This window comes from Rhipicephalus microplus, chromosome 3 (genome assembly GCF_043290135.1).
Source record: "Rhipicephalus microplus isolate Deutch F79 chromosome 3, USDA_Rmic, whole genome shotgun sequence".
Classification (NCBI taxonomy): Eukaryota; Metazoa; Arthropoda; class Arachnida; order Ixodida; family Ixodidae; genus Rhipicephalus; species Rhipicephalus microplus.
Genome location: NC_134702.1, coordinates 106,815,887 through 106,841,274, shown reverse-complemented (window position 1 = coordinate 106,841,274; position 25,388 = coordinate 106,815,887). Strand labels below are relative to the sequence as shown.

The 25,388-nt window shown below is 47.4% G+C and overlaps 1 protein-coding gene across 1 annotated transcript in view; it reads right to left on the bottom strand.

Annotated features, from left to right (window-relative positions):
* The window catches only part of Gprk1 (G protein-coupled receptor kinase 1), a 134,574-nt gene that overhangs the window by 91,645 nt on the left and 17,541 nt on the right, over positions 1–25,388 (bottom strand). The window lies entirely within an intron of this gene.

The following is a 25,388-nucleotide window of genomic DNA, read 5'->3' as shown; positions in this document are numbered from 1 at the left end:
ACGCGTTAATTTCTCGGCAATCACTCGATTAGTGTATAGACGACACAATGACCGAAGTGGTGAAGCTTTCTTTTTAAGTCGAAAGCCTTAGATGCCTGATCAAAGCCGAAATGTGACCCCTGACGGCATTTCCTCCTATTCATAACGCGTACTCTTATTTGTAGTGACACGCAAAATCACCACGGTGTGATGGACGTCGACATGACGTCAGAAAACGCCGAAATTTCCGACATAACGTGTGTGTGTGTGTGAGTGTGAAGCGCGCGTTTGACAGAGAGCGAGAGAGACTTCGATCAGCAGGAAAAACAAACAGTTCACCTCAACGAAGGCATATTTCCTACACGAAAGAAAGCGTTTATTTAAAACGGCTCATCCCTCGAAAGTGTCAAAGGCTATCGATTCGATTCAAGGGCGACGAGGCGAAGACGATAAGGCGGCGCGTGTGAGTGAATGAAAGCGCGTCGGCGCATCGGTGTACGTGTACGTGATCATTCACACGTGTGTCGCGCACGACGTACACGTCATCGAGCAGCTGTGAACGCATGCCCGCGCACATAGCACAAAGCTCGCTGTGTATACGCGACTTGCCTACGCACATATTCGTTTATATCCATTTATACATCATTATCGTTCTCAATTCACAGACAATTGTATCGAGCCTGCTTACACACGCCGCATAAGTGGCTATAGAAAAACAAAACACTATAATAGCTTGAAGTTCCTATAGCAACGGACGTGTATATATATTACCTTTCACGAAATAGAAGCGTCACGCAAGCGCGTGAGCACACACGCGATTGTTATATTATATAAACATTATATATATATATATATATATATATATATATATATATATATATATATATATATATACTTTTTTACTTTTTTTCTATTTCTCGAAGTATATTACATAGATCAATGTCAGAATGTCGCCTCAGCCGAGAACTACGCCGACAGCGAAATCCATATAAGTTGTCCTTCCACATAGCTGTTGTCATGGCAACAGCCATCTATATAAAATGTCGAGGTTGAATTTCCCCTCTTCTTGTTTTCATTGCGTAGGTAAACCCATAAAAATGTCCTCTGTGCGCTGCGCCTTGCATCGTCGACGGCACGCCACCAACAACACGGCTAAGAAGCCGAAAAATTGTGTTTATGTCTCGAGAAATGTGTCGTCACACATTTCAGAAAATCAGAAAAATGCGATATTTGCTCGCTGTCTTCACAAATGTTTGTTTTTTTTTTCCTGCCTCGTCATGCATCTTCAGATCGTTTAGATAGTAATTACGAGAGTTAAACGAATTAGCCTTTTAATCGGTGGAACTATGCGCTTTTGTGAAATGGGAGAAGTGAAAATTCTTCGTGCGATTTAAAAACCAATCGCCGCTTTGAGATACAAAAAAAGCGGCCTCTATCAATTATAACGACGTAATGAAATTCTTAATTTCAACCACGAAACCGAAACGTGGACGAGCAAGTACACAGTCGCGAAGCGGGCGCCATAGTTTCTTTTTTTTCTCTGCAAAGTGGTCAAGTGTATACCCAGAATGCATCCGCATTGTGCCAAGCACACCTACGCAGCTTCACACATTGTAATCGGTGGGCAGCCTTAATCCACCCGACTCGTTGCACAATGCACCCGTTTTTACGCCTGGTGCGATTCCACACTTTCGCCACGTAACAGTAACGTCGACGCAACATTACATGCATGCATTATATAGTGCGACTCCTTCCATCGCGTGACACACTTATACCATTTTTCTTTCCGAAGTAGCTTCAACCACTGGCCTGGGCCCCGATGCAGAAGCCATGCTTGCCACGCAGAACGCACGTTTCGGATTCTCACTTGGACCAAGAGATTTTTTTTATTTGATTTATTCAGTTCCGTCTATCTCGAATTTTCGCCCAAGGACAACGCCGATTTCTCGCTCACAACCAACGACGCCGGAATTTCAGCGGAACGATCGAACTCGTTAACGCTGTCGCGTTACAAGCTATAATCTACCGATACGAGCATAAAAATCACTAATTTTAAAATTTAGCTTCCTGTTAACCCCATTAAACACCACCCTCCCCCTCCCCACATACACATACACAAGTCCGCGAAGCGCAAAAACCGATCTCGAAACGTTTCTCATGCATAATGTTTTCTTTCCACGTAGCGTTCTCATGGCAACCAATGTGCGCGCTCATTAGGCCCAGATCGAAAATAAGTTATCGATTTCGCTTTCACGCTCTCCAGCCATACAAAAACGAATAGACGGAGAAGTTCCGAAGTTGCATCGCCTGTCGTCAACTGTTCGCGCAAGGTCCACCGTTTATATTTTAAAAAAAAAGCGCCGTTATAAAAATGGCCCCGAACGCTGCACTTTACATCCAAACAACGTCAACTCAGGATCACGCCTTTTGCTAGCCACTCAAGTTTGTTTTCGCGATCGCATATCTCGGTATAGTTGCTTCGTCTCCAGTATCTACAGAACAGCAATTAAAGAAACTTGCGCGGACTTTCCTTTGAGTGTTCAAGCTCAAATTAGGCAGCAGGACAACATTGTAGAGTCCATTCGATATAGTAATAGGCAGTTACTTCTACGATACATCATTATAAGAAAAAGTTTCTCTTCCTCTCTTGCGAACCTGCTGAGTGAAGGGCGCGAAAATGTTTACGCAAGAAGTATGCCCGTGCTTTCAATATTTACAGCGTGAGTGTTTACAGTTGACCACTTGTTTCTATATTGACGTTAGCGGTTGCGTCACTTCCGGCGTCTCCACGCAGCGCGGAGCTACAGACGCTGAAACATCGCCCCCCCCCCTTCCCCTTCCCTGGTACTGCAGCGGGCCTAAGGCAGGGCCAATTAAGCCGCCTGAACTGTATATATATATATATATATATATATATATATATATATATATATATATATATATATATATATATATATATACTCTGTACGCGGAGATTACAAAAAATTGCCCGCAGCTTCCCTCGGGGGAACACTGAGGAGGATGCGGACCATATAATTGGTTAACGGGGTGTTAAAGTGCGACTTACTTGGGTCGATGGCTAAATTGGTTAACGTGGTTGTGAAATGGGGTGTTAAATTGCGACTTACTTGGGTCGATGGCTAAATTGGTTAACGTGGTTGTAGGAGGGGGTGTTAAATGAGTGAACACGTACACACGTATGCGAAAGGGCGGCGCTGGTCGAAGGGACGTCGATCATTGTGTTTGTGGATTCGTTGGAATTCATTTCACCGCGACCTTGGACGTCGACGCGCCGTACAAACCAACCGACGAGCGGCAACTGAGCGAGCGAGCGCCGACCTTGAGTATATATACAGCACGACGGCGCATGCACTGTCAGCTGTTGAATGTTTTCGAAGCGCGACGCCACATGCGCGTCCACTGGAGAATCAGGAGAATTGTAGATGTCGAACGCGGTGTGTAGAGGAGGAAGGGTGCACAGATGGTGGAGGAGTGAAGCGCGTGCGGTGTGTAGAGGAGGAAGGGATGCACAGATGGTGGAAGAGTGGGCGACGGCGCGACGGCGCATGCGCGCGCGTCAGCTGTCGAATGTTCGAGAAGCGGTGCGGACGGCGCGGACGGCGCACTACAAGGCGCGAGTATAAGATGCTCCGCATCTAAAATGCACCGTGAGTAAACAATAGCGTACAGCGCATAAACAGATTCAGGCACGCATTCACTACCAAATTTAGGCTGCAAATTGACCCTCTTGAAAATGACAAAAATATGAGCGAGTTGGTTTGGGTTATCGGTGAAATAAAAAAGGGGCAGCGCTGAAAACGAGGTGGAGACAGGACAGCAGTGCACGTCCTGTCGTCATCCCGTCTTTTGTATTCGTTCCAGCGCTGCCCCCTCTTTTCATTGACAACCCTTTCTCAACCGAAGACGAGTTGTGTACGCATAAAGCTTTCGTGGTGCCGCAATCAACCTATACCCTCATTCATTTCGGCGAGTTGTGCACGACTTCGAAAAACGACTACACGGAAAAAACAACGATGAAAGGGCGAGTATAATAAGCAGCAGAAATTGCGAGCATCCGCAGCACTATAGTCCCGACGTTCTTTAGTCACAAATCGACGTGGAAACGCAACGTATATACGGTATCAATACAACCACCTGCGGCGTATTTAGCGGGGCAGACAGGCGCGTCGACATTTGAGAGCTGCATGCCTTCGATCGTCGTATATTCAGGCGGGGTACAAATATGTCCGTATTTAAGCATGAATTATTGGATTATTTTGCAAGGTCCGATACGCAAAAGGGGTCTTTCCACATTTGGCAGTATACAGTATGGACGCAACTATGAAGCGTGTATACAGGATAATGTACGGCTTCAGCACAAGGCCATAGCTCAGCGTATCAATGATGGAAGCTGGCCACGGGTGCAAATGTCGAGTGAGCACAAACACAGCGCTACTATCAATTGAGTTCATTTGAAGAACAGACGCACAAACATTATATATATATATATATATATATATATATATATATATATATATATATATATATATATATATATATATATATATATATATATATATATAAGGAACAATGCACTTGGACATTACTAACTCGCCCAGCAAGACACTCTTCTCGAGTGATGGGAGTGTCATGGCGTCGCCTCCGAGACGTCAACCACCGGCAGAGACGCTTCCACGATACTTTCACCGGCTCCCAAGAAGCTCCCTGACGGGCGTCGCGTTTGACTGCAGCGGGCAAAGTATACGGACAGGCCGAGACGACAGTGATCGTTTCCACGTTGCTGCTCACTGCGCCCTATCGTATAAAATGGTTTCGTGCAGAAGAGCAGAGAGAGGTCCTCTCGTGTAAGCGCCATTCCGGTCACCATCCACCAGTCTCCTATAAGTAAGCCTCTCCCGTATGCCACACCACACAATATACAAGCTCAGCCCTAAATCGCCTTGGGATGTCGACTTTCTGCTTTTATCAGTCCAGTTTCTAGCTAGGTCTGCATATATAGTACCAAGCAACAAAGCTTGCAATCGATGTGAAATGGTAATAATAATGTCACCCGGGGTTTTACTAGCCAAAACCACGATATGATTATAAGATACGCCGTAGTGGAGGACTCCGGGAATTCGGACCATCTGGTGCACTGTAATTTCAAAGATACACGAGCCTTTGAACGAAATGCGACGGCCAAGGCCGGCATCTAACTCGGCAGCCAAACCACCGCGGCGAACTTGACGTGAAATAGAGCTTATAGTTGCTAGTGCGCGTACTTCTTGCCGTAAATTTCCCAACTTCGCTGCACCGCGCTATCATCACAACTTTAGCGCTGATGATTAACAACTACTTAGCCTGCATCGACACCTTCGTTCGAGATTCTTCCCCCCCCCCCGCCCCCCCCCCTTTTTTTTTCTGGAGACACGCCGGCAAGAAGATTCACAATCTCTCTGTCCAGCGGCACCTCCCTTGAAGTCGCGCGTACGACGAGGAGCTATACAGCCGGGATATTGGGAAGCTTATAGATCCGTTCTATTTCCGTGACGCAATCGCACACGATGAGGCAATGGCTCTGCCTCGTCAAACCGCACTCGAGCATGTATGCAGCTGCGCGTTGCGCACATAAAAAAAGAACAAACAGAAGAGAACAATTTCGAGGACTCTCTTCGAAGAAGACAGCGTGGGTTGACACGCTGATCTCTACTATAGAGGGAGGTCAGTGGATTGACATGCGCACTCTCTTCTCTCTCGGCGCAGTCCGAATGTCGAGGACACGGCCGAGAAACGGGCGTTCGGCGCTGTTTCGCAAGCGTGGCCACACCACGGGCAAAAGGGGAAACGCTGACATTGCACAGGCGAATTAGCAGAGGCGTACACCGTATAGTATACACACTGCCGCGCAAGACACAAACACACGCGCACGCGCAAACAAACAGACAAACTCTTGTTTCCGTGTCTGACTTGCTTTTAGTGCGATGCGACAGTAACTACGTGGGCACTCCACTATGAATCTTGCCGCCACCCTCAGGTTACGTATTTATATCGTCATAGGAGGACAACGTCAACACGCCCATCGAACATTTGTCAGGGGTTTCAAACTCACTTAAGTTGGCTGGCCATTGTCCCGAAACTTGCCTCCCGCAATGGCCGGGGCACGTATGCGTGCGCCGGGTTCCCCTTAAAGAGGGAGGGAGGAAGGGGGGGGGGGAGATCGTCGCAGGGCCCCGCTCCCTATCAAGTGGACGTTCGGGGCAGACTGTGCGTGCCTCCCTCTCAGGCGAATAGGGGCGGCCCTCATGCATCTCCCCCTCAGTGCGCGTGGATTTTATATGGATGGACAAGTTGGAGCGCTGGGAGGTCACAAAATGCGCGCTAACGTTGCTATTTGCCAGAAGACCTTTACCATATCTTACATCAATATTTCCTGAAAGAGCATTTGAAGTAATTAAAGATTCGAGAAGCCCCGATAGCGATCTCCACAATGAAATCTGGACGCCGTTTAACGATTATATAGAAATATAGAATTTTTGGTCCGCGATTGTGCTTGTAGATCAGTACATGACAAGCAAACGCATGGAATTCCTCAAGAATATATATATATATATATATATATATATATATATATATATATATATATATATATATATATATATATATTTCAGACCAGCCACGTCCATGTTGCGTTCTTTTAGACCTGTGGTTTATCTTTCCCGTGATCGAAATGTATGCGTTCACTTAAATTACGCTCTATGTAATGCCCCGTATGATTGTAGGCTACTGAAATAAATAAGTAAATACAGTCACAGCTTTGACGCAAAGGCGAAGCAATGAACGCGATAGCAACAAATTGGAAGGTCACGCGAGGAATGGCAAGCAGATCGAAACTTACGCCGCTTTGCTCACGCACAAATGACGCACGAAACGTACTCACAGGCACTGATGAACACGAATAAGCATTTCAGTTGTTACTTCACTGCTGTCTGAAAATCACGCCCTTTTCGCAAACGGAGACTGTGCAACGGGTGCAGTAACCTTTATGCACCCGGTAACTATACACAACAGAATCGTTACGGTGAGAGCCCAAGCCGTACGATCCTCCCCACCGTGAAATAAGGGCGCGCGCGTCCACCCTCCTCCTCTCCGCGGGACAAAGTACGCGTGGTAGATGAGAGCGCGCGCTGCCGCGTCCTGGCGATCTGGAGGCGCGCGCTCATTGCGCCATCTCGCTCGTAGTGCTGAACACAGGACGGTTCCCTCGAGATGGCCATCGGCAGCGGTGTGCGGTACAATATACAAATAGCTTGCTGTTTGAACGTTGAAGTAGGTGTTCCTTCGTGGCTCAGTGGTTCCACTGAATGGTTAACGCCTCACACTCACAATTCAGAGGTCGGACGTTCGATTCCACAGGGCGCAGTCTTTTTCTGGATTATTTTTCTTTCCGTCGTTTTCAGATATATAGACACGTATACATATACGGCAAATGACGGCGACAAAATCCAGCCGAGAGTTTCCATACATCGGATATCGCAGTATTATATAAATACATGTTGCATGCACAATTGAAAGCGCACGGCCGACGAACGCGACTCGAGCGCAGAGAAAACGCACAAGCCGCCTTTCGTCGCGTGAAAGGCGAGCTACCGCGGGGTGACATGCGCAGTTAAACTGCGTATATCGTACAACGAGCCGAGACAAGGGCGAAGAAATGACGTTTGCTTCTCGTCTAAGCGTTCGTGACACGACATCCGGTGACGAGATTGAAAAGCGGTGTGATTTATTGTTCGGACAACTCGCATACGCACGTATCACAAGACGAATTAAGAAAAACGAAGAGAGGCTTAACTGCCGGGAACGCTGCAAACGTCGTGCGAAGACGCCAAGGAAGCTAGACTTCCCAACACGATACGTCATAGAAAACAACAAACCTTGAAGAACGTTGGTATACGAAACAAGCTACTGCACGAATACACGACATAACGAAAGTTGACATTGCAGGGAAATAATTATAGTTACGATAAAACAGAAAAATAAATCGTGGAATGAAGGGTACGTGGGTGTGGATATGAGCCCTGACCCTCCCAAAAAAGTCATGGAGAGAAACGTAAACATATTTTTAACTAGAAAGACATTCCGTTCCAGTATTCCTCCGGGTCACGTCACCCGAGACATGGGAGCGATAAAAAGAAGCAGAAAAAAGAAAAACGGTGCTTTTAAATGACCTCGATGGATTCGGGCACGGGATGGTTTAAAGCTCCATAACCCGAGCCACAATGGCACGAATTTCAAACGGATACACACACTAATAAGCAACAAAAGAAACAAGCAAGCAAACAAACAAACAAACATACAAAGATGTTTACCGGCGTTGCTTACTCTAACGCGGCTTTCTCTAAACGATTTTTCTTTACCCGGTTGTTGGTTCTAACGCATTGCTTTGTTTTTCTCGTGATTACTCCAGAGAGACATTTCGCGCCGTCGTCCGCAGGGTACAAAGAGAAAGAGAGATGCGGAATAAGCTGCGACCGTACAATCGTACACCGGAGACCATATTAAATCTGCCTTCGCGGACGTCATTTGACGAATTTTTACCCCTTATCCTTGTTTACGCTCATCCCGACGCTTTCCTTGTTTCCTCATAACTTCTTTTCTTTTTTAATATGGTCGTCACAGCTGATTTATCGCTATTTTTTTTTTTGCGCACACGGCAAAGTAAAGTTCGGCGATGAACCAACCGTAACTATATGTAAGACTACGAGAAGCCATCGAAATCCGCGACGTAGCTTGGCGAATATGGAGCGTGATTTTCAAAGACTGTGTCGCCAGCAGCGTCTATACAATTGTTCTGCATAGCGTATACGTAACAAAGCCCGTTGCCGTAGGGTTTCGCAGAAACATTTTCTTTATGAACGCAAATTTCGCCTCAATTAAGTCACGCAACCTCTACCACACGGTATAATAGTATTACAATCGAAACGCTGCCAACACCTCGACCACGTATTTTCTGCAGCAGATATTCTAACACTGGAAAGACCAGCTTGGGTGTAAACCTTTTGCACGTTTGTAAACAGGGGTACAGGCGCCGTCGACATACCGAGGCGCTTGTAGCGGCGCGTACGCGCTGTGCTCGGAGGCAGCTTTGCAGCTGCTGTGCCAGTTGTCACGTGATCATAGAGGGCAGTGGCGAGCCTTAAGCTGGGCGGATCGTACGCGCCACGGCGTCACTACAAGCGCCTCGGTATGTCGACGACACCTACCGCTGTTCACAAACATGGAAGAGTTCTACACGGTCCCGTAAAATGACTATAGTCGGATACCACTTCAGAAGTCCAGAGAAACCATACGGCCGCAGCGCGACCACCCATCACCTTTCGCGACGAAAGGAATAGTCCCGCTTACGCAATGCACAAAGTTCTTCGAAGGCAAGGCCCAGCCGTCCGGCTGATGACGTCATTCTTGGAATGCACGCCAATCGGGGCAGGAACTGCGTGCCTCCACCTTTGAGGAAGAAATGTCGCAGACTTTTGTGGCTCTATCTGGACTGCTGAAGGACCAAGTGTAGCTCAGCACGAGGCTGCCTGGCCGCCCACCCACCACGAAGAGAATCAGACAACGTGTGCGCTTAAAACCACGATGTAAGAATCTTAAGTAAACCTCCATCTATCTCACTCTTAAAAGCGAAACCTCTCGTATGAAGCAAACCACCCACGGAGTAGACCCTTCCCTGAAATAAGCCTATCATATACCTCCCTTCCTTTTATTAACGATAAAAATTGACACGAACTTCGAGTTTTTCTGAGGTACCCTTATGCACCGAACGTCCACCGGACATTTGCAGAGAACGCTAGAAGAACGCTACTTTCAGGTGGGTGTAACTAACATTGTCCGACTACTAGCTCCACCGAGAAATCCTCCGAATAACCGACACGATGAGTCAGAACCAAGAACACGTCGTTCAGGTGAATTGAAGTCGAATGAGACACCGGTATACGCCCGCAGTATACCGGTGAAATGAGTGAGCGGCATCGTGACGTCACACATTACGTCGGGAACAGCTACAATAACTCAGGAGGAGGCACCCCGACGATTTCAAATTAAAAAAAAGTTAGTGCGAAAATCCTACGCTTTTTTCTTCGTAACACTCACGCTACAAAACTTCATCTCGTGTGGACGCAACAATAGCGAGCGTACAAAATGAACGAGTATATAGTGACATCAATCATCGGTTTGCCGACAATTAAGCTGCTCGAATTCCACAACGCCGTCGCTTCCTCTCACCGCATGTGCAGATTCAATTGCAAATGCTTATTGTTATCGCCGAGCACTTGAATGGAGGCGCTACAGAAAACGTGGTCTTGAAGAGAATGTCAACGCCGGCAATGAAGACACGTACACAAGAAAGCGTGTTCATCAGTGTCGAGAAGTGCTGAATGAAATAACTCCAAATTTCGCGGTGTTTTTTTTTTTGTTTTCGCAGCACCTGTATCCCTTGACAATTGACGAGAAGGATGTCTCTATAGGAAAGGTTATACGCATGCACACACCGCAACTCGCAATTCGGTCGGGCAATTCCTACTTGGCCGCCATTAAGCTGGTATTCGAGAGAGGGTACGTGTAGTATAGGGAAGACAAGGAAGTTATGTTAGTCAGCCTCCAAGGATTGAAATGAGTCATTACGGGTTTTATACTCGCACCAGCCCCATGTGCACGCTATATATATATATATATATATATATATATATATATATATATATATATATATATATATATATATATATATTCGCCCCTTTTCTGTAAATGTCCCTGTTTCAGCGCATTAATACAAGAACTCTTCAACTCGTTAGACGTTATAATCTCGCCCTTTGTCGAAATCAAGGGTCATAAGACACCGGCCGCCACGGTCTTGAGCCCAGTAAGCGTTGAAAGACGTTTGTTCGTTTGTTTTTTCAAATGACATGCGGGTTTAAGACAGACTGAAGTGTGTCGTAATCTACTTTTTTTTTCTCTTTTGCGTGTGTTACACTACCTTCTTTTTTTTCTGTAAAATCGATTCCATTGCCGTTCCCATCATCCCCCCCCCTCCCCCGTCTAGCACAGGGTGGCCAACTAGTCTTTTGCTAACCTCGCTGTATTTACGGTTGTTCCTTCCTTCCTCGTATATCGCGCGTACGTCTAAGACGGAAATTAAAGTAGTGCCAAAAAAAAAGACAAGACAGGCAAACCAATCTTGCACTGCTTCCCAGAAGACCATGCCCGTGGCTGTCGCTTTCTTTCGAAGAAAACTGTCCCCCTGGCGTCGGCGCGCCGACCGACCGGGTCGATCGAAGAGGCCAGTTGATGCGCGGGTCAACGCACCGCGAGACCATGGCGTCGAACCTTTTTCTTTGCATTTCCTTTCCTCTCATCACCTTGGCCGCAGCAGAACGACGTGGGATCTCGCTGCCGATTCGCTCCCGGCCGGGGCTAGGAGGACTCGTCTATCCAACGTAACCATGGAAGCTGTCGCGGGGTACAAAAAGCGTGCACCCGGTCGGGCACAAACGAAAAGCAAACAAAAACAAAAGGGTAACTTGCTTCGCTGTGGGTATACGTAAACGCCTTTCTCGGTCTGTCAGAGATGAGGGTTCGAGAAACCGGAAATGCAAGTACTTATTTTTTTCTTCTTTGAATATTAGTTCTTTGCAAGGCATTCTTTGCAAATAAAACACACCGCTAATCCACAGCGTGTTAAATATTGCGACGTCTTGTCGAGAACAGCGGGGAGTTGTAAACATGGACAAAACGAAGTGAAAAAAAAAAAACCCCTCAAGACCAGCACTACTATTGCTCCTCGATATGTTCACGTGTCAGGCACTCTTGTTTACAACGTGACTGACAGCGAACACGCCCAAAATGTGCACCATCGGGGAAATGCTGCGAAACTCGGGACTTCATCGTACTCGATCACGAGGCAAAGTATGCTCATTCCGGGGGGGGCTCTTCTCTTTTTATTCGAGTTTATGCAACTTTTGTTGTCTTTTTCTTTTTTTTACTAGAAGGCGAACACACGCTGCGTGCACGCACTGTCGGTCCGTACAAATAGGCATTCGCAACGTAGGTCTCCTTCCGTGACACGCGCGGTTTATCCGACTGGTCTCAGATGAAGAAAGCAATAAATGACACTCGCAAGGTCTCTCACGCATGTGTACTCATATATAGGACGAATAATAGAAAGCGAAAGCGTTTTTTAACCTTATCAGTCGTCGTGCGTTAGTGCGTGTGTTGAAGTGCGGGAATTTGTAATGTCTACTTCAGTGAATTTTCCGTTAAAATTTTCACCTGTTCAGGAAAATTCCAGCTAGGGAATTAAATATTTCCAGCGTATTGTAGTATTGTTGCTCACGATAGCTTAATTAGTATTAGGTTCAAGCTCAACACATCGGCTGGTAGAATACCTACATGTACACATGGCCAACTGTTAAAATTGTTGAAATTCACACTTACCATATGAAGTTGACTTTATTGGTTCTTATCCAATTTATGTTAGTAAGGAATTTGACTGCAACTGATTCATATAAACTCTATGTCACTGTGTTTAATTGATATCACGCAGAACTATCTGTGCCTTCTTGAACACTGGGAGAGAGAGAGAGAATTAGATCTTGAGCCCTTCACCTGATTTTGCATGGTCTCCATGATCAGACCAACTAGGAGGAAACTAAGGAGTGTTGAGTAGCGACGGACCGATCCCGCCGAAGCCACCACTGTTGCGAAAGACGGCGACGCCAACACGGTCCCGATGGCGCCACTGCTTCCAACTCCGCCGGGAAGGTCACCAGCCGTTTGGTAGCGTATGTTTATCAGCTCGCGACTGCTTCTGCGCAGAGCTGATAAGACGAGCGGACGAGACGACGGTGAGTTAAACAAGGTTTATGTACAGCATATATACAGAGGCGTTACAATTTCGGCACTGGGGCCGACAGAGACTCGAAAAGCCGAGCTCTCCTCTCTAACACATAGGTCAGCCTTTCGCCTAAGACCGCTGACTCGCATACATGTCGGCCCTCCGACATGGGGTCTCCTCGCTCATAGGAACGCCGATCGCGACGCGCCGCAGGGCTTCTTTTATTTACACCGGGTCCAACCAAAATGTCCAATCAGAAGCGCCGCTGGTCGTCAGGGCAGATTCCGCCAATGGGGGTCGCCGCGCCATGCGTCAGACCACCAGACACGCGGACGCCGGCTCGCTGTCAAGCGCGCAGCTGACTCACTGCACGTGGGCCAGAGGGGCGCCGCGCGTGTTCACGCCGTCGAGGTGATCGCGCCAGGCCGACTGCGGGCTGGCCTTGACCCAGATTGCCTTTTTCAGAGGCACGGTCGTTTGACGAGGACTCGCTGGCATAACAGGAGTCACGTGACGACGCAATCCCATGACGTCGCATGGTGAAGTCACTCGTGCACGGTGATGATTGTGCATCACTCGTTCCAGGCGCCGCCGATGCGAAACAGCGACGTTCAAACTTCGCGCTTGCTACGGCATGCCTTAAATAAACCCTTTTATATAGGTTGATATATGGCCATATCTGGCTTTATAGACCCCCCTATTTGATCATATATGGCCTTACATGAAAAATATATGGGCCACATCTGACATTTTCATAACGGATCTTAGGCTATCGCCTTCAGAAACTAAGGAGACGTGTGAACATCCTGCAGTGATAGCGGTTTTTATTCGATATGGAACAGAAAATGTGCCCACCTTGCATGTAAGGTACAAGTGGCTTGCCTGTACGTTCAATACGTAGAGCATACTGCCCAGATCCATGGAGTTATACGCTGAAGTAATAAGTGTGGCTAGTTAGCTCATGTTGATCTGAGTGAGTGAAACAACTTTATTGTTGATACGGCACAAAGGGGGGGAAAGGTATGGGAAGTAAAGCAAGACTCAAGCGTGCTCGGACGTCCTGGAGCAGCAACCAACTCACGTCAAACCTGTGGGGGCGCCTCTTTCGGCCGCTGGCATTGCTGGACCACGTCTCTTTGGTTGCCTGGCTCTTGGCCTATGATTTTGCTGCAGATGTTAGTTGGCATTGCTTCTTGATTACCCGGCGGTGGCGCACATTCCCAGAGGATGTCGATCTTAAATTTGCACTGCTCGGAAAACAATTGTTGGGATCCTATACGTCTCGAGATTACAATATGATTATAGGAGACGCCGCAATGGAGGGCTCCAAAAAGTTCGACCACCCATGGGCACCTTCAACGCGCACCTACAGCACACATTAGCACCTAACGCCCAGCACACCTAACGTGCGCCTACAGTACAGGGGCCTCTGGCATTTTCGCCCCCCATCAAAATGCAGCCACGTCCAGCTGGATTCGATCCCGCGAGATTCGGGTTCGTAGTCAAGCGCAATAACCTCCAAATGAAAGGTACCACGAGAGAAAAAAAAAAAGAGAGACAGGCAGACACGGATGAAACGAGACTAAGCATAACTTTCAACTATTTCATATACCACGCGTTGTTCGCATAAACAGAGCCCAGAGTGGAGAAGAACGCGACAGGAAAAACGACAACCCACCCAACACTACCGCAGCATTCTTTTCCGCTTGCGTCATCGAAATTCAATTTCCGCGGGCGACAAACTTATCGATGGCGCACTGACGCAACTTTCTTTGCGCACACATACTGCAGCAACGACAGCTGGTTCACAAATAGCCCTTTGTCTACAGGTTCCTTTTTTTTTTGTTCTGATACAATTACTTGCGAAGCAGCTGTGAGGGCTGCTATGGGTGCAAATAAGTTGCATCGGTGCGCCATTGATAAGTTCGACATCTGCGGAAATCGAATTTTAATGACTCAGTCGGAAAAAAATGTTAGTGTATACGTGTGGGTGGGGGTGGTTCTATAGTTTTGGTGGTTCAGTATGTATGTATGTATGTATGTATGTATGTATGTATGTATGTATGTATGTATGTATGTATGTATGTATGTATGTATGTATGTATGCATGTATGTATGTATGCATGTATGTATTTATGCATGCATGTATTTATGCATGCATGTATTTATGCATGCATGTATTTATGCATGCATGTATTTATGCATGTATGTATTTATGCATGCATGTATGCATGCATGTATGCATGCATGTATGCATGCATGTATGCATGTATGCATGTATGTATGCATGTATGCATGTATGCATGTATGAATGTATGCATGTATGAATGTATGTGCCTGTGCGTGCGTACGTGGGTAACCAATGCGAGGAAAATATAACAGCTACGTCCTGTTCTCACATGCTTGTATCACAATTTCATTTTATTTATTTATTTATTCCTCGTGCGTTATGAACACATGTTAGAAAAAGCATTCCAAGGGGTAGCCGGCTACATACCTTGCTTAAATGTTCTTTAAAAACATATGGGCCAGCCAGACGAGTGAATGTGCCGTCACGCTTGTCACGACAGGCGACGGTGACACCATGGACCGCCGACTTGTGGCACACACAACGAGAAAGACATCGCGGCGTCGACGTGCATTCGCTTCACGCGAGCAGTTAAAGGCCTGTCCGTACGCGTACGTTAAAGCGCGTTAGCGCGCGGAATTTTACACGGTTATAGTATACCGGGCTTAATGGGATACCGGGCGTACCGTGATAGCAGGATAGAAGTGCGCATGCGCAGATACGCACGTTACCCGTACCGCTTACCGTACGCGCGCTATTTCTCAGGTTTAACGTTACCGTGGTAGCGTAGGTGTACGTAGTGTACGTAAAACATGGCGGCGCTCTCGGACGCCCGCTTCGAAGTGATTTTGGCGTAGTTGTTGAAAGGTTCACCTTGTTCGCAGCAAACGACTGTTTAAGGTGGCTTCGCTTGCCTTCAGTTAACTTCGACGACCGAGTATTACGGATGAGTTGGCGTAGTTTTTGAGATAGCTTCTCATTTCGAACGTGTCTAGGCCTAACTACAAGATTGATGTAAACAAATCGGCAACATAAATGTTTTCGCGTTTGGTGCGTGGTTCATATTTATTTACTTTTATTTTTACTAAAATAAAATTGTAGTAATGCTTCACGCGGTGGCACAGGCAAACATTCTCGTTTTCTTTTCCTTTTTACTGTTTTTTAACTTACTAACCATCCGATAGGTGGCGCCACGGTAACTCCGTTCCTTTAATTTCCGCTAACAGTAAACTATGTCTTTTGACACGGTGGTGGTAGTGGTTGTAAGGAAGAGGAAAAAGGCACCTAATTTCTGTCTGCCTTCAGGCGACACGGCGCAGTGCCTTATAGGGGTGGGGGGAAGGAGGGATAAAAAGAATAGAAGGAAAATAGATGAAGAAATAGAGAGGAGAGCGACGGAAACTAGAAGGAGATAGGAAAGTGGTGATCCGGTCGAAGCAGTCCAAGGGCGGGGCACCACAATGCGAGAGCTGCACGGCGTCAGGAGACCGCGGAGGGCGAACCAGTCGGCGGGAGCTACGCTGGCGTCGGAGATCGCGAGGGCACGACCGTCCAGCTTGAAATCCTGCGAGCGAATCTCTTTTGACGCGGCGTCGTGCCCTGGGCGCACAGCTTCGCGTAGTCACGCCACCCACCCCCATCTTTCTCTAGGGAAAGTCCCGCGCTGATGCGCTGCGACGGGTATGCGTGGTCAGGCCTTTGTTGTTCACCTAAACGACGTGCGTTCTGCATAGCTCCGCATGCGCCACAGTTGTAAGATGGCGCTCAGGAAGTGGTTATAATGGAGTGTTACGGAAGCGCTTTTCCGTATCCTTATAACGCAATAACAGCACTCCCGGTCGCTGCCATCTGTGCGGAAAACATCACAAATAACGTTACAGGTCGTCGAAATTTCGCGTTTGACAAAGGATTCATGGTTTTCGCCTTAACAAAATAGTAGTTTGAAAAAAGGTCGACGAAGCCAGCATGGGAGGACGCGTACGAAAGAGAAAATTTTACAAGCACACGCTAAGTGTGTGTTCGTGCACTTCTCTCTCCTTCCAGGCTGCATAGGGTTCGTCGAACTTTTCAAACTTGTGCAAAGCTACGCGAAAACCGTCACCTCCATTGAAATTTGGCGGCGGCGGCGGTGTATGATACGTCAAGCGCGACGTTTCGACCCAGCTGCGGCGGCAACCGGAAATTCGCCTACTGCGCTTTTCGGGATACGGAAACACGCGTTACGGGAAAGGTTACGCAAACGGCACCCACAGCGAGTTTGCGAGTGCGAAAGGATCCCACAAAGTCTCGTCGGCGTCACATCGACAGGCTGCCAACGTCGGGAGTTCGTCACCGACGCGCATGTAAAAGGTTTTACCCGGCTGTAAAGCTGTCAGTGCCTAATAAAGAAAAAAAAAGGATGTTTCGTGCGAACACCATCATGTATGCATTCACGCCGGACTGCTTCCTTTTCAGATGCAGGCAAATCACCGTGATGACGCGAAAGCCTTCACAGCCGCGGAAACCCTGAAGCGCCGTGCCGGAAGTGGTCAACCGACGTGTTTATATGTGTATGCGTGTGTATACAGTCTACAGCACACCACCGTCGAAGAAGAAATAAACTACAAGAGGAATAATATCAGCATAACGCGCCCACCGCCAGGCCAGGCGAGCGAAGCCACTCTCCTTCACCCTTTCTTTTTTTTTTTTCATCGCGCACAATGACATGGCGATCCCTTTATGGGTAGAAGACCTATAGAGTATAAAACGCGAGAGCTCGATGGGGCGACCATCAATCATGTAGTATATCATGCTACCTTCATCACGTAAATTACTGTAAAGAAGCGTTCCCGTTATGCGCCTCCTATGTTCCTCTTCTCCCCGAGACTTGGAGACTCCGGTCTGGACCATGCTATACCCAAAGTCGCAACAGTGACGGAAACCACGGGCTGTGGCGGCAACACCATTTTTTTTTTTTTCAAACGCGAGCCCCTCAGAGACGGGCGTGGATTTTCAGTGATAAACGCGCGTCGTATACAATCAACTGCCGCGCACGTCGAGGGACGCTATCCTCAAGGCGCGTGTTCTATCCATTGTAGTCTATCTTGTCGACACATTTAAGAACTTGACAATACGAGCAGGTCGGCAGCGTAATTATCGCAAAAGTGCTTCGGATAACGCAATCGATAAATCGATCGACCGACTGATAAAGCGTCGGCAGCATGACACGCGCAACAGAAGCCAGTATATAGCGATCGGAAATCAATCATCTTGCAGAGAAATAACAATGGCTAGCCAGCGTTTTGACAAGTCGTCTCGGTCGAGACGCTGGCTCCAGCGACATTTCCTACATGAGTTTTTTTCTTTTGTTTTTTTTCTTATTTCTTATGGGCGAAACTCCTTACGTTGTCTCTCTGAGAGCACTGCAGACGAACGGACAGACTGACGGACGGACGGCTAAACTGAGAGCTCGCAAAGCTTCGCAGCAATCTGCGGATATGTTGTGAATTTTTTTTTTCGTCCATCACATCTAGCCTGCTTTCCCTTGACAAATTAGTAGAGTAGCGCATGAGTCAAACTGAGTAGGCGAGCGTATATACATATGACTTTTCCCGACAGTATCAAGTAATACGCCCCCCCCCCCCCCCCCCTTTTCACTTTCACATCCAAGACCCCAGAAGAAAAGTTGTCTGGTCAGAAAACGAGTTTTTTTTTTTCGGTCAGAATAACTGCCCGCGCGAGCTTTTTGGTGATAATGCAGATCTTTCATTCCTCTTCCACTTGTCATTTTTGTTTGTTCTTTTTGTTCAAACTGCGCAGGTATATAGTACCTGGTTTGACGAATAAACTTTTGTTGTGAGACAGCGCTGTTGCATGTGTCCTTCTCTGCCTCTTCCTTCGCGCCGTTTCCCTACAACGAGACCCTCCGTTTAATCAGATCAGTGCGCTACAAACCAGCATCATGCGCCAGCTGTGAAAACTACAGCCGCGTCCGCAAGGCAATAAGGCCCACTCTGACAGGAGACAATCCTCGACATGGAAAGCTTCGCGAGACATTTCCGAGCGGCTGTCAGCGAAGAAGCCGCCGCGCTCGGCGAAGTCGTCCCTCGTCGTGTCAGCGCAGTGAATATCCTCGCACATTTCAACACCGGCGAGCCGAGAAGAGCGTCAGTGTGAGTGATTGGCGCTGACAAAAGAGGAAAAGTAAGGAACGTTTACTTGCGACGAAAAGAATAAAGGGGGGGAGGTACCGACATCTTGCCTTGGACAAGAGTTGAGAGGCTCAGCACTTTTCCTCGTGGTGTGTGTGCGTGTGTGCGTGTGTGTGCGCGCGCAAAATACCTAAAATACATATGCATGAGGACATGTGGCGAAGAAGGGTGGAAGAAAAAAAAAAAAAAGGAGCTCCCTGAGAAATCCGCAGCTGCCGACGACGGCGCCATCTGGGCGAGCGAGAAAAGGGAATCGTTGCGCCACAGGTGGACGGCGGCGGTGTCAAAAACCGCGGACGAACGGCGCACACATAAAGTGCCGACTCGGCTGCGCTGCAAGCAGACTTATCGCCATCGATCGCTGCCGGTGCTTTTTAACTTCGCCGTGACGTAATGTCCAGCAGCGCGCGAATTGCCACAACACACGAGCACCGCGCGTGCAACAACGATCCGTTTATAGGTGGCGCTCTCTTCACTGCCAACGTCCTTTGTTAAAAATGCGCATTTCTTCTCCCTTCTTGTCCTCTGCCTGTCTATATAAATTACGTGCCTCGACCTGATCTGTCGCCATCTTTCTGCTAGCTGTGTCCGTTGTGTCTATTTCATCTTCAATCCAATCCGATCCATCAATTGACCTCACTAGACAGTGTTGCCCGAATCAATGGCGAAGTCGATCGAATGCGAATGGCTTCAACTTGACCATCCGAAGCAGAAATTTGGGCTAGTTGGAGGGTGTTGAACTTGCGCATCATTGATTGATATGTGGGGTTTAACGTCCCAAAACCACTATATGATTATGAGAGACGCCGTAGTGGAGGGCTCCGGAAATTTAGACCACCTGGGGTTCTTTAACGTGCACCCAAATCTGAGCACCCGGACCTACAACATTTCCGCCTCCATCGGAAATGCAGCCGCCGCAGCCGGGATTCGAACCCGCGCCCTGCGGGTCAGCAGCCGAGTACCTTAGCCACTAGACCACCGCGGCGGGGCAACTTGCGCATCATCAAAACGCTGAACCAACACAAAAGAAAGTGACACCCGCCTGTTCACGTCTCTGTTTTGTATTCCATTGTGCTTGCGAAGTGGCGCAAATATTGGGGGGAGGGAGGGGCAGTGTTAAGGAATACACGGACAGCGATTCATAGTATACACCACGGGCTGTAAGTCAGCGCCTGTGGTGTCTACCATGTGCGACGTATAAAGGCGCAAACGTAGTCACACCCAAACATTGCGTTTCATTCATTCGCACCTGTTTCACGCCCATTCGATATCGATGCTGAAATTTATTTATTTATTTATTTATTTATTTATTTACAGGCGGCACCAAGCAAGCACAAGCAGGAAGTGTATGTGGAGTTCAAACCCGACCCGTGTAGACGGGCGTCGGTAAACAAAAGCACGTACAAACGGACGGCACTGATCATAAAGGGTCACATCCGTCGTGACGGACGCGCTCGGTCACGTCATCATCGTTGTCAGCGCGCAGCGGGACGCATTTACGACGACGCATCGACGACCCCAACCCGCCTTTCTGGTCAAACAGAGGAGAGGGGGCGATGACCACGCAATAACAAACTATTTGGCTACTGACCAGAGAGCGCCTGCGGGATCTTTTAAACGGGCTCTTTTAACGACGTTCCTGGAAGAGGCACACACAGATGAGCCACAGCAGGCAAAGGTAACGTGCCACAACGGCGTCTTACACCTGCGAGTGAATGATGCGAGCTTAAGACCTCATTGAGTAATATGATGCAAAAGGAGATACAGGCGCACAGATAAGACGCCGGATACTCCTCGGCTCTCTAGAAGATCGAGTATGCAAATTAAGAGATAACATACAAACAGCGGTACATGGAATATAGGCACACGAGCACAGATGTGTAAAAGCACATTCACACGCACACATACCAAACAACGCCGTCGCAATGTAAATGAATATCTCTGATAATGTCTGGTTAATACGCGTAAGGTATCCGATGTCAGAAGGTATAACGTGAAGAGAATAGGACATGCTCTCAAGAACGGATGAAGCGTCAAAACGGTGAAAATGAAACATGGGATAGGCGAAAACCAGATGCATGCAAGGAAGGCAAAATAACTACCGATATAGATAGAATAGTTAAATGTAGCGAAAGAGTTTTACGGAGAGCTGTACAGTAGCCGGGATAACCACAACCATTATCTAAGGACTGGCAGTATCCCAGATGAAATCCCACCAGTAATAAGTAATGACAGGAGAAGTCGGGGAAGCCTTGGAAGGAATGCAAAGAGGCAAAGCTGCTGGTGAGCAACACGTAACACCAGATCTGCTGAAAGACGTACAGACTGGGTTAGAAAGAAAAACTGGTCATCCTGTTTACGAAGTGTCTCCTGACGGGGGGAGTACCAGAATCTTGTAAGAATGCTAACATCATCTTAATCCATAAGAAAAGGGGCGACAAGGACTTCCAGAATTACGGGCCAATCAGCATGCTCTCCGTCGTATACAAGCTATTTACAAAAGTAATTACCCAGAGAATTAAGATAACATTAGAATTCAGTCAACCAAAGAATCGAGCAGAATTTCGTACAGGCTACTCAACAAGCGGCCATATTCATATATCTATCAATTATGTGATATAGAAATGCTCAGAATACAGCCAACCACTACACATAGCCTTCATTGATTACGAGAAGGCGTTTGATTCAGTAAAAATATCAGCAGTCATGCAGAAACTGTGGAATCGGGGCGTCGACGAAGCATATATCAACATCCTGGACAAAATCTACATGCACACTAAACGAAAATGACCTGAAATAACCTCAAAAACTGGTTAAACCATTTGTCCTCTAGCGCACTACCTTTCCTGGGTTTTTTTTACTACCTACTACCGAGGTAAAAATTTACTCCCGTGCTAACTGAGTTTTTGAACGTAAGGAGAGTAGTAATTATTTACCCCAGTGAGGTTTTCAGCGAGTATAGAGAGAGTAAATTTTTACTACCTTCACAAGGTTTTTGAGGTGATTACTGGGAGTTATTTGTGGTGGTAAAAAAAAATAAAAATGACGGGTGCATTTGCCCAGAGCCGACAAATTTATTGAATAGCAGAATTGATTGAATTTATTGAACGGCAGAATTGGTGACACATACATTCACATACAGACAAACACGCACACACAACAAATGCAGAATAATACACCACTAGCTCAGACTGCACGCGTTGCTCGACTACACTTCCACAATCCGGTATATATATAGGCACGACTTTTTGACCGACAATGTAGTACCGGTAGGAGAGCTCTTTTTTTTTCATCGATTAACAACAACGCTTGAAGGTGCAAGCGTAAGCTTCAGGTGGGCTGCAGGGCACTAAATGTCACACCAACCTTTTATTATAAATCTACACGATCTCACCTTTTTGATTATCCAATAATTGCTTGGCACACCGGGCTCTTTGCCCCACGCATGTTAGCACTGCTATGCACAAGTCCACAAAATATACCTAAGTACGCACAAAGCATGGTAGCTCAATGATTTTCATTCAGCGACGGTGCACAAACACAGTAGCAGCACGTATTCATCCCAACGGGTGTAGAAGAGCGGTCCACGCCTGAATACAAGCTGCTTACCGACGGCGTTCTAGGCCTTTTTGAGGAGCACGGCTATCCGATAAAACACAGCTGGCGATCACAGAACACATATCCAGTGCGAATTTCGTCGTCATTTCAGACACAAATGAACACGTCACCGCTATCTTACGGGGACGGGGCGGTGTATGCACATTTCCAACTAAAGACCACCATCCGGGTTTTCTTCGTGCTCACGGGCAGCCTCTTGTTGTTTCCGTCTGCCTCGTATCGGCTTCGCGCTACATGTTTGAGAACAGTTGGTGCATGAGGTGGGCAATTCGGGCAGCACTTTACTCATGCAGACATCGCCTACTGTGGAACAAAATATATGCGATGCTTCTTTCACCTGCCCCGGCGACACACTCCCACTGGTCACTGGTGGCCACGGCTCGGTGACGACGACAGAGTGAAGCATTTTGCTTATTGCTTCTCCAGCAGGCAAGCACGGATGATGACACCAGATTGATTTTGTTACCACTGGCAGATCTTCGCAATTCGGCTCGGAAGCGAGATATCCGCGACGTGCAGGTTCGGAGGCGCTCGGAAGAGCACGGTCGCTCGGTGATGTAGGAAACACGTGAGATCCACCAGCCCAACCAGACACACAGATACAGAGCTTCTTGCACTGTCTGTCTCCAAGGCCACGGCCGAGCAAAAGCAACAATTTGTGAAAATATGCAGGACAGCTTTCCACAGCAGGTTTTCTTTCTTTTTTTTCTCTTTTGAGAGCCCCCCCCCCCCCCCCGTATTTTTTTTTCGTTCAAAGAATGCTGTTCTCGCTTGTTGTGCTTATGCTGCCCCCAGTTCCAGTAAAAGTGCGCTGACTCGAGGTCAGTCCAGAGGCACGGCGATGCAAAAAAAAAAACAAAAACAAAAAAAAAACATCTGTGGGCTTCGCGTACCTTCAGTATTCACTGAGAGCGTCACAAGGGGGGTATGGGGCAAAAGCCGCCGAAGCAGCTGCACCTTGCAGTCACGTGGTAATAAACTCTGAAACGCAGGTTAAAAATCACGTGATAGAAAACTCCCTAAGTGGTAAAACTGGATTTTGACATCCTTTTACTACTTGCCTGAGAGGGGGTGGTAAAACTATGTCATGTACCGTCTTTTACTCCTACGCGAGGTAGTAATTTTAAACCCGAGAGAGTTTTCAGAGGTCATGAGCCGGAAAAACCCCAAACTCGGATAGTTTTTGCTTACAGTGTGGGATCAACTGCCACCATGGGGCACCATAAAGAAAGCTACAGAATACCATTAAAGACGTGTGTAAGACAAGGCGATACAATCTCTCCAATGCTATTTACCGCATGCTTACATGAGGTTTTCAGAGGCCTAGAAGGTAAGAGTTAATGGAGTACCTAAGTAACCTGCACTTCGACTATGCCATGGCATGGCTGAGTAACTCAGGGGACGAATTACAACTCATGATTACAGAGTTAGACAAGGGAAGCAGATAGGTGGGTCTTAAAATTAATCTGCAGAAAACGAAGGTAATGTACAACAACCTTGGAAGAGAGCAGCGCTTTGAGATAGGTAATAGTGCACTTGAAATTGTAAAAGAGTCCGTCTACTGAAAACAGGCAGTTATCGCGGAGCAGAACCACGAGATTGAAGTAACTACAAGAATAACAATGGGATGGCGCACATTCGACAAGCATTCTCAAATCATGAATGATTGTCCCTATCCTTCAAGAGGAAGGTATATAACAGCTGTATCTTACCGGTACTTACTTACGGAGCATAAACCAGGAGGATTACAGAAAGGGTTCGACTTAAGGAGGACGACGCAGCGAGCGATGGAAAGGAAAATGACAGGTGGGACAAAAAGAGAGCTGAGTGTATCAGGGAACTAACGGGTGTTAAGGACATCATAGCAGAAGCCAAGAAGAAATGGTCATGGGCAGGGAACGTAGCGCGTAGACAGGATAACCACTGGTCATAAAAGATACCAGACTGGATTCCAAGAGAAGGCGAACGGGTGAAGGGGAGACAGAAAGTTAGGTGGGCAGATGAGATTAAGAAGTGTGCGGGTATAAAGTGGCAGCAGCAAGCACAGGACACAGTTGATTGGGGAAACATGGGAGAGGCCTTTGTCCTGAAGTGGGTGTAGTCAGGCTGGTGATGAAGATGATGAATGTGTGGTTATCATTGAATCGAATCGGCACAGCATAGCAGTCAACACGTCAGGCCACTATGGGGATGAATCCACACGTGTGAACACAACAGCCTACACATCATAAACTTCAGCCCACACGCATATAACGCATGTGACTTAATCTAATATGAACCTAAATTCCTTATTCCTCAATAATATCTACTAATCGTGCTGTCCTTTAAAATGAGTTTTTAACGCTTTTATAGCATTCGTACGTGGAGCTCATGGTTTGCCGCGGGCCTCCAGCGGTCGAGAAGTTCCTTCATACTGTGACCAACAAGAACGTTCGGGACATTCACCGACGAAAAATTCGCGCATAACAGTGAGCAGTTTTGCCCCGCCGCAGTGGCTAGTGGCTAAGGTACTCGGCTGCTGACCCGCAGGTAACGAGATCGAATCCCGGCTGCGGCGGCTGCATTTCCGATGGAGGCGAAAATGTTGTAGGCCCGTGTGCTCAGATTTGGATGCACGTTGAAGAACCCCAGGTGGTCGAAATTTCGG